At 48.0% G+C, this 7,500-nt stretch overlaps 10 non-coding genes across 10 annotated transcripts; all 10 read left to right on the top strand.

The window, feature by feature from the left end:
* The first annotated feature begins 6 nt into the window (after nucleotides 1–6).
* On the top strand, nucleotides 7–90 carry TRNAR-UCU (transfer RNA arginine (anticodon UCU)). Its single transcript is given in 2 exon segments — nucleotides 7–43; nucleotides 55–90. It is a non-coding gene; the product is annotated as a tRNA-Arg (tRNA).
* A 791-nt stretch (nucleotides 91–881) lies between these two features.
* TRNAN-GUU (transfer RNA asparagine (anticodon GUU)) lies at nucleotides 882–955 on the top strand. Its single transcript has one exon. It is a non-coding gene; the product is annotated as a tRNA-Asn (tRNA).
* Nucleotides 956–2,009: 1,054 nt separating this feature from the next.
* TRNAR-UCU (transfer RNA arginine (anticodon UCU)) lies at nucleotides 2,010–2,093 on the top strand. Its single transcript is given in 2 exon segments — nucleotides 2,010–2,046; nucleotides 2,058–2,093. It is a non-coding gene; the product is annotated as a tRNA-Arg (tRNA).
* A 791-nt stretch (nucleotides 2,094–2,884) lies between these two features.
* TRNAN-GUU (transfer RNA asparagine (anticodon GUU)) lies at nucleotides 2,885–2,958 on the top strand. Its single transcript has one exon. It is a non-coding gene; the product is annotated as a tRNA-Asn (tRNA).
* Nucleotides 2,959–3,465: 507 nt separating this feature from the next.
* TRNAR-UCU (transfer RNA arginine (anticodon UCU)) lies at nucleotides 3,466–3,549 on the top strand. The gene is given in 2 exon segments: nucleotides 3,466–3,502; nucleotides 3,514–3,549. It is a non-coding gene; the product is annotated as a tRNA-Arg (tRNA).
* A 791-nt stretch (nucleotides 3,550–4,340) lies between these two features.
* Nucleotides 4,341–4,414, top strand: TRNAN-GUU (transfer RNA asparagine (anticodon GUU)). Its single transcript has one exon. It is a non-coding gene; the product is annotated as a tRNA-Asn (tRNA).
* A 507-nt stretch (nucleotides 4,415–4,921) lies between these two features.
* Nucleotides 4,922–5,005, top strand: TRNAR-UCU (transfer RNA arginine (anticodon UCU)). The gene is given in 2 exon segments: nucleotides 4,922–4,958; nucleotides 4,970–5,005. It is a non-coding gene; the product is annotated as a tRNA-Arg (tRNA).
* A 791-nt stretch (nucleotides 5,006–5,796) lies between these two features.
* On the top strand, nucleotides 5,797–5,870 carry TRNAN-GUU (transfer RNA asparagine (anticodon GUU)). The gene has a single exon. It is a non-coding gene; the product is annotated as a tRNA-Asn (tRNA).
* A 504-nt stretch (nucleotides 5,871–6,374) lies between these two features.
* TRNAR-UCU (transfer RNA arginine (anticodon UCU)) lies at nucleotides 6,375–6,458 on the top strand. The gene is given in 2 exon segments: nucleotides 6,375–6,411; nucleotides 6,423–6,458. It is a non-coding gene; the product is annotated as a tRNA-Arg (tRNA).
* A 791-nt stretch (nucleotides 6,459–7,249) lies between these two features.
* Nucleotides 7,250–7,323, top strand: TRNAN-GUU (transfer RNA asparagine (anticodon GUU)). Its single transcript has one exon. It is a non-coding gene; the product is annotated as a tRNA-Asn (tRNA).
* Nucleotides 7,324–7,500: the final 177 nt, after the last annotated feature.

The raw sequence follows: 7,500 nt of genomic DNA, 5'->3' as shown, positions 1-7,500 counted from the left end.
AAGAGTGGCTCTGTGGCGCAATGGATAGCGCATTGGACTTCTAGAGTGAAAGTGATTCAAAGGTTGTGGGTTCGAGTCCCACCAGAGTCGTACTTTCTAGCGCACTGTGGTAGCTTGTTGTGTGCTCTTAGGCAAAAAACCTGCCTAGGACTTCATTTGTTATCGTAGCCCTGCCTTGAAGCTTTTTAAGGCGACTGATTTAGCATTCAGTTTTGATCTGCAGTGCAAAGGGAAGAGCCCTTTTCTAAATGGCATATTAGAAAAAACTTTCTGACGGTGAGAGTGATCAATGAGTGGTACAGGTTACCACGGGTGGTGATGAGTTCTCCTTCCATGGAAGTGTTCAAACAAAGCCTGGACAAAGATCTGTCTGGAATGATTTAGGTAATCCTGCACTGAGCAGGTGCTTGGACCCGATGACCCTTCCAACTCTACCATTCTATGATCTTCTGTATTTAGGCATGTATGTCTGCATTGACAGAGAAGAGGACATTTTTTAAGAAACAAAGCGATTTCTCAAATTGGGCTGTCCAGGAAGATGTTGATGTGGTAGGGACTGCAAAAACCAAGCTTCCTAGCAGAGGATGGTTTCGATCCATCGACCTCTGGGTTATGGGCCCAGCACGCTTCCGCTGCGCCACTCTGCTGCATTGGGATAGCTTACAAGGTGCTGGTGAGGCAAAGCTGAGGAAGCCTCTGACTGTTACTAAGCCGCTAACAGGGAGCCACTCTCCGTGGGCAGTTGGGTACTCTTTTGAGTCACGCTGTTGTGTTCTAGTTTATCTCTTCTTTTCCTTTTTTTGATATTATTGTTTAGGTAGTCACCTGAGAGAATATAGTTGACCTGACTGAGGATTTGGCCAGCGGCACAATGTGTGGTTGTCTCTGTGGCGCAATCGGTTAGCGCGTTCGGCTGTTAACCGAAAGGTTGGTGGTTCAAGCCCACCCAGGGACGGGCTTGCCTTTTGTTTGCGCCGTATGTTACACGTAAAGACGTGGCTGTCAGTGTGTCTGAGCCGTTTAAAAGCTTCAAAATGGTAATGCTAGCCAAAAAGGTCCTTCGAGCCGGAATTGAACCAGCGACCTAAGGATTGCTAATTTGCTTCTACAGTCCTCCGCTCTACCAGCTGAGCTATCGAAGGCCAGTTCTTTGAGCGCCAAAGATAAAAAGGCCATCATGCTAGAGTTTCAAAGCGCTGGCAAGTAAAGATGTTGGAGGATGCAGGCATCGATCCCGCTACCTCTCGCATGCGAAGCGAGCGCTCTACCATGTGAGCTAATCCCCCTTGCCTGCTGCTTCCACCTGTCTACTCTGATCAGCAATTTTAGCACATTCCCAGCATTCAAGAGTTTCCAAAGTTGAGGGCTTTTTTTTTTTTTTTTAAGTATAGATGTCACAAAAGTGAGATGCACTGGCCTTTTCACAGCCAAAAATTGACTATGCGGAAGGCTTAAGGCCTCCTTCCCACGAACGGATTTCCGCCGCGTAATTCGCGGCGAAAATCCGCTGCGTTGCACGCAGCTATTAGGTTCTATTGAACCTAATAGCTCCATGCTCACGATGCGTAATTCCACCGCGGAATTACGCACCGCGATTTCTCCCGTCCTCACCCGCAGCATGCTCTATTTTCTGCGGGTGAGGACGGGCTGTACGCACTGACGGCTTCCATTGCAGTCAATGGAAGCCGTCCATTCACGCTATCTCCCGCTGTAACCAGCGGGAGATAGCGTGAAAAAACGCTTTCCCGCCCACCGCCGAGCGTCATATGACGCCAAATGACGCGGTCCGGCCGCATCACGTGACACGGCCGGCCGTGCACGTGACAAGGCTGGTGACGCGAGAGCGGTGGGCGGTGACGAGCGGTGACGCGGCGGTGGTGGGCGGGGAAGCGATTTCACGCTATCTCCCGCAGGTAAGTATAGGGGCTCTGGGGGGCGCCGTGACGGGCTTCACAGCGTAATATTACGCTGCGGAGCCCGTCACGCTCGTGGGAAGGAGGCCTAAGAGTGGCTCTGTGGCGCAATGGATAGCGCATTGGACTTCTAGAGTGAAAGTGATTCAAAGGTTGTGGGTTCGAGTCCCACCAGAGTTGTACTTTCTAGCGCACTGTGGTAGCTTGTTGTGTGCTCTTAGGCAAAAAACCTGCCTAGGACTTCATTTGTTATCGTAGCCCTGCCTTGAAGCTTTTTAAGGCGACTGATTTAGCATTCAGTTTTGATCTGCAGTGCAAAGGGAAGAGCCCTTTTCTAAATGGCATATTAGAAAAAACTTTCTGACGGTGAGAGTGATCAATGAGTGGTACAGGTTACCACGGGTGGTGATGAGTTCTCCTTCCATGGAAGTGTTCAAACAAAGCCTGGACAAAGATCTGTCTGGAATGATTTAGGTAATCCTGCACTGAGCAGGTGCTTGGACCCGATGACCCTTCCAACTCTACCATTCTATGATCTTCTGTATTTAGGCATGTATGTCTGCATTGACAGAGAAGAGGACATTTTTTAAGAAACAAAGCGATTTCTCAAATTGGGCTGTCCAGGAAGATGTTGATGTGGTAGGGACTGCAAAAACCAAGCTTCCTAGCAGAGGATGGTTTCGATCCATCGACCTCTGGGTTATGGGCCCAGCACGCTTCCGCTGCGCCACTCTGCTGCATTGGGATAGCTTACAAGGTGCTGGTGAGGCAAAGCTGAGGAAGCCTCTGACTGTTACTAAGCCGCTAACAGGGAGCCACTCTCCGTGGGCAGTTGGGTACTCTTTTGAGTCACGCTGTTGTGTTCTAGTTTATCTCTTCTTTTCCTTTTTTTGATATTATTGTTTAGGTAGTCACCTGAGAGAATATAGTTGACCTGACTGAGGATTTGGCCAGCAGCACAATGTGTGGTTGTCTCTGTGGCGCAATCGGTTAGCGCGTTCGGCTGTTAACCGAAAGGTTGGTGGTTCAAGCCCACCCAGGGACGGGCTTGCCTTTTGTTTGCGCCGTATGTTACACGTAAAGACGTGGCTGTCAGTGTGTCTGAGCCGTTTAAAAGCTTCAAAATGGTAATGCTAGCCAAAAAGGTCCTTCGAGCCGGAATTGAACCAGCGACCTAAGGATTGCTAATTTGCTTCTACAGTCCTCCGCTCTACCAGCTGAGCTATCGAAGGCCAGTTCTTTGAGCGCCAAAGATAAAAAGGCCATCATGCTAGAGTTTCAAAGCGCTGGCAAGTAAAGATGTTGGAGGATGCAGGCATCGATCCCGCTACCTCTCGCATGCGAAGCGAGCGCTCTACCATGTGAGCTAATCCCCCTTGCCTGCTGCTTCCACCTGTCTACTCTGATCAGCAATTTTAGCACATTCCCAGCATTCAAGAGTTTCCAAAGTTGAGGGCTTTTTTTTTTTTTTTTTTTAAGTATAGATGTCACAAAAGTGAGATGCACTGGCCTTTTCACAGCCAAAAATTGACTATGCGGAAGGCTTAAGAGTGGCTCTGTGGCGCAATGGATAGCGCATTGGACTTCTAGAGTGAAAGTGATTCAAAGGTTGTGGGTTCGAGTCCCACCAGAGTCGTACTTTCTAGCGCACTGTGGTAGCTTGTTGTGTGCTCTTAGGCAAAAAACCTGCCTAGGACTTCATTTGTTATCGTAGCCCTGCCTTGAAGCTTTTTAAGGCGACTGATTTAGCATTCAGTTTTGATCTGCAGTGCAAAGGGAAGAGCCCTTTTCTAAATGGCATATTAGAAAAAACTTTCTGACGGTGAGAGTGATCAATGAGTGGTACAGGTTACCACGGGTGGTGATGAGTTCTCCTTCCATGGAAGTGTTCAAACAAAGGCTGGACAAAGATCTGTCTGGAATGATTTAGGTAATCCTGCACTGAGCAGGTGCTTGGACCCGATGACCCTTCCAACTCTACCATTCTATGATCTTCTGTATTTAGGCATGTATGTCTGCATTGACAGAGAAGAGGACATTTTTTAAGAAACAAAGCGATTTCTCAAATTGGGCTGTCCAGGAAGATGTTGATGTGGTAGGGACTGCAAAAACCAAGCTTCCTAGCAGAGGATGGTTTCGATCCATCGACCTCTGGGTTATGGGCCCAGCACGCTTCCGCTGCGCCACTCTGCTGCATTGGGATAGCTTACAAGGTGCTGGTGAGGCAAAGCTGAGGAAGCCTCTGACTGTTACTAAGCCGCTAACAGGGAGCCACTCTCCGTGGGCAGTTGGGTACTCTTTTGAGTCACGCTGTTGTGTTCTAGTTTATCTCTTCTTTTCCTTTTTTTGATATTATTGTTTAGGTAGTCACCTGAGAGAATATAGTTGACCTGACTGAGGATTTGGCCAGCGGCACAATGTGTGGTTGTCTCTGTGGCGCAATCGGTTAGCGCGTTCGGCTGTTAACCGAAAGGTTGGTGGTTCAAGCCCACCCAGGGACGGGCTTGCCTTTTGTTTGCGCCGTATGTTACACGTAAAGACGTGGCTGTCAGTGTGTCTGAGCCGTTTAAAAGCTTCAAAATGGTAATGCTAGCCAAAAAGGTCCTTCGAGCCGGAATTGAACCAGCGACCTAAGGATTGCTAATTTGCTTCTACAGTCCTCCGCTCTACCAGCTGAGCTATCGAAGGCCAGTTCTTTGAGCGCCAAAGATAAAAAGGCCATCATGCTAGAGTTTCAAAGCGCTGGCAAGTAAAGATGTTGGAGGATGCAGGCATCGATCCCGCTACCTCTCGCATGCGAAGCGAGCGCTCTACCATGTGAGCTAATCCTCCTTGCCTGCTGCTTCCACCTGTCTACTCTGATCAGCAATTTTAGCACATTCCCAGCATTCAAGAGTTTCCAAAGTTGAGGGCTTTTTTTTTTTTTTTTTTTAAGTATAGATGTCACAAAAGTGAGATGCACTGGCCTTTTCACAGCCAAAAATTGACTATGCGGAAGGCTTAAGAGTGGCTCTGTGGCGCAATGGATAGCGCATTGGACTTCTAGAGTGAAAGTGATTCAAAGGTTGTGGGTTCGAGTCCCACCAGAGTCGTACTTTCTAGCGCACTGTGGTAGCTTGTTGTGTGCTCTTAGGCAAAAAACCTGCCTAGGACTTCATTTGTTATCGTAGCCCTGCCTTGAAGCTTTTTAAGGCGACTGATTTAGCATTCAGTTTTGATCTGCAGTGCAAAGGGAAGAGCCCTTTTCTAAATGGCATATTAGAAAAAACTTTCTGACGGTGAGAGTGATCAATGAGTGGTACAGGTTACCACGGGTGGTGATGAGTTCTCCTTCCATGGAAGTGTTCAAACAAAGCCTGGACAAAGATCTGTCTGGAATGATTTAGGTAATCCTGCACTGAGCAGGTGCTTGGACCCGATGACCCTTCCAACTCTACCATTCTATGATCTTCTGTATTTAGGCATGTATGTCTGCATTGACAGAGAAGAGGACATTTTTTAAGAAACAAAGCGATTTCTCAAATTGGGCTGTCCAGGAAGATGTTGATGTGGTAGGGACTGCAAAAACCAAGCTTCCTAGCAGAGGATGGTTTCGATCCATCGACCTCTGGGTTATGGGCCCAGCACGCTTCCGCTGCGCCACTCTGCTGCATTGGGATAGCTTACAAGGTGCTGGTGAGGCAAAGCTGAGGAAGCCTCTGACTGTTACTAAGCCGCTAACAGGGAGCCACTCTCCGTGGGCAGTTGGGTACTCTTTTGAGTCACGCTGTTGTGTTCTAGTTTATCTCTTCTTTTCCTTTTTTTGATATTATTGTTTAGGTAGTCACCTGAGAGAATATAGTTGACCTGACTGAGGATTTGGCCAGCGGCACAATGTGTGGTTGTCTCTGTGGCGCAATCGGTTAGCGCGTTCGGCTGTTAACCGAAAGGTTGGTGGTTCAAGCCCACCCAGGGACGGGCTTGCTTTTTGTTTGCGCCGTATGTTACACGTAAAGACGTGGCTGTCAGTGTGTCTGAGCCGTTTAAAAGCTTCAAAATGGTAATGCTAGCCAAAAAGGTCCTTCGAGCCGGAATTGAACCAGCGACCTAAGGATTGCTAATTTGCTTCTACAGTCCTCCGCTCTACCAGCTGAGCTATCGAAGGCCAGTTCTTTGAGCGCCAAAGATAAAAAGGCCATCATGCTAGAGTTTCAAAGCGCTGGCAAGTAAAGATGTTGGAGGATGCAGGCATCGATCCCGCTACCTCTCGCATGCGAAGCGAGCGCTCTACCATGTGAGCTAATCCCCCTTGCCTGCTGCTTCCACCTGTCTACTCTGATCAGCAATTTTAGCACATTCCCAGCATTCAAGAGTTTCCAAAGTTGAGGGCTTTTTTTTTTTTTTTTAAGTATAGATGTCACAAAAGTGAGATGCACTGGCCTTTTCACAGCCAAAAATTGACTATGCGGAAGGCTTAAGAGTGGCTCTGTGGCGCAATGGATAGCGCATTGGACTTCTAGAGTGAAAGTGATTCAAAGGTTGTGGGTTCGAGTCCCACCAGAGTCGTACTTTCTAGCGCACTGTGGTAGCTTGTTGTGTGCTCTTAGGCAAAAAACCTGCCTAGGACTTCATTTGTTATCGTAGCCCTGCCTTGAAGCTTTTTAAGGCGACTGATTTAGCATTCAGTTTTGATCTGCAGTGCAAAGGGAAGAGCCCTTTTCTAAATGGCATATTAGAAAAAACTTTCTGACGGTGAGAGTGATCAATGAGTGGTACAGGTTACCACGGGTGGTGATGAGTTCTCCTTCCATGGAAGTGTTCAAACAAAGGCTGGACAAAGATCTGTCTGGAATGATTTAGGTAATCCTGCACTGAGCAGGTGCTTGGACCCGATGACCCTTCCAACTCTACCATTCTATGATCTTCTGTATTTAGGCATGTATGTCTGCATTGACAGAGAAGAGGACATTTTTTAAGAAACAAAGCGATTTCTCAAATTGGGCTGTCCAGGAAGATGTTGATGTGGTAGGGACTGCAAAAACCAAGCTTCCTAGCAGAGGATGGTTTCGATCCATCGACCTCTGGGTTATGGGCCCAGCACGCTTCCGCTGCGCCACTCTGCTGCATTGGGATAGCTTACAAGGTGCTGGTGAGGCAAAGCTGAGGAAGCCTCTGACTGTTACTAAGCCGCTAACAGGGAGCCACTCTCCGTGGGCAGTTGGGTACTCTTTTGAGTCACGCTGTTGTGTTCTAGTTTATCTCTTCTTTTCCTTTTTTTGATATTATTGTTTAGGTAGTCACCTGAGAGAATATAGTTGACCTGACTGAGGATTTGGCCAGCAGCACAATGTGTGGTTGTCTCTGTGGCGCAATCGGTTAGCGCGTTCGGCTGTTAACCGAAAGGTTGGTGGTTCAAGCCCACCCAGGGACGGGCTTGCCTTTTGTTTGCGCCGTATGTTACACGTAAAGACGTGGCTGTCAGTGTGTCTGAGCCGTTTAAAAGCTTCAAAATGGTAATGCTAGCCAAAAAGGTCCTTCGAGCCGGAATTGAACCAGCGACCTAAGGATTGCTAATTTGCTTCTACAGTCCTCCGCTCTACCAGCTGAG

The sequence above is a fragment of the Eleutherodactylus coqui genome, chromosome 1, assembly GCF_035609145.1.
Source record: "Eleutherodactylus coqui strain aEleCoq1 chromosome 1, aEleCoq1.hap1, whole genome shotgun sequence".
Taxonomy (NCBI): Eukaryota; Metazoa; Chordata; class Amphibia; order Anura; family Eleutherodactylidae; genus Eleutherodactylus; species Eleutherodactylus coqui.
This window is presented reverse-complemented; position numbering and strand designations above follow the sequence as displayed.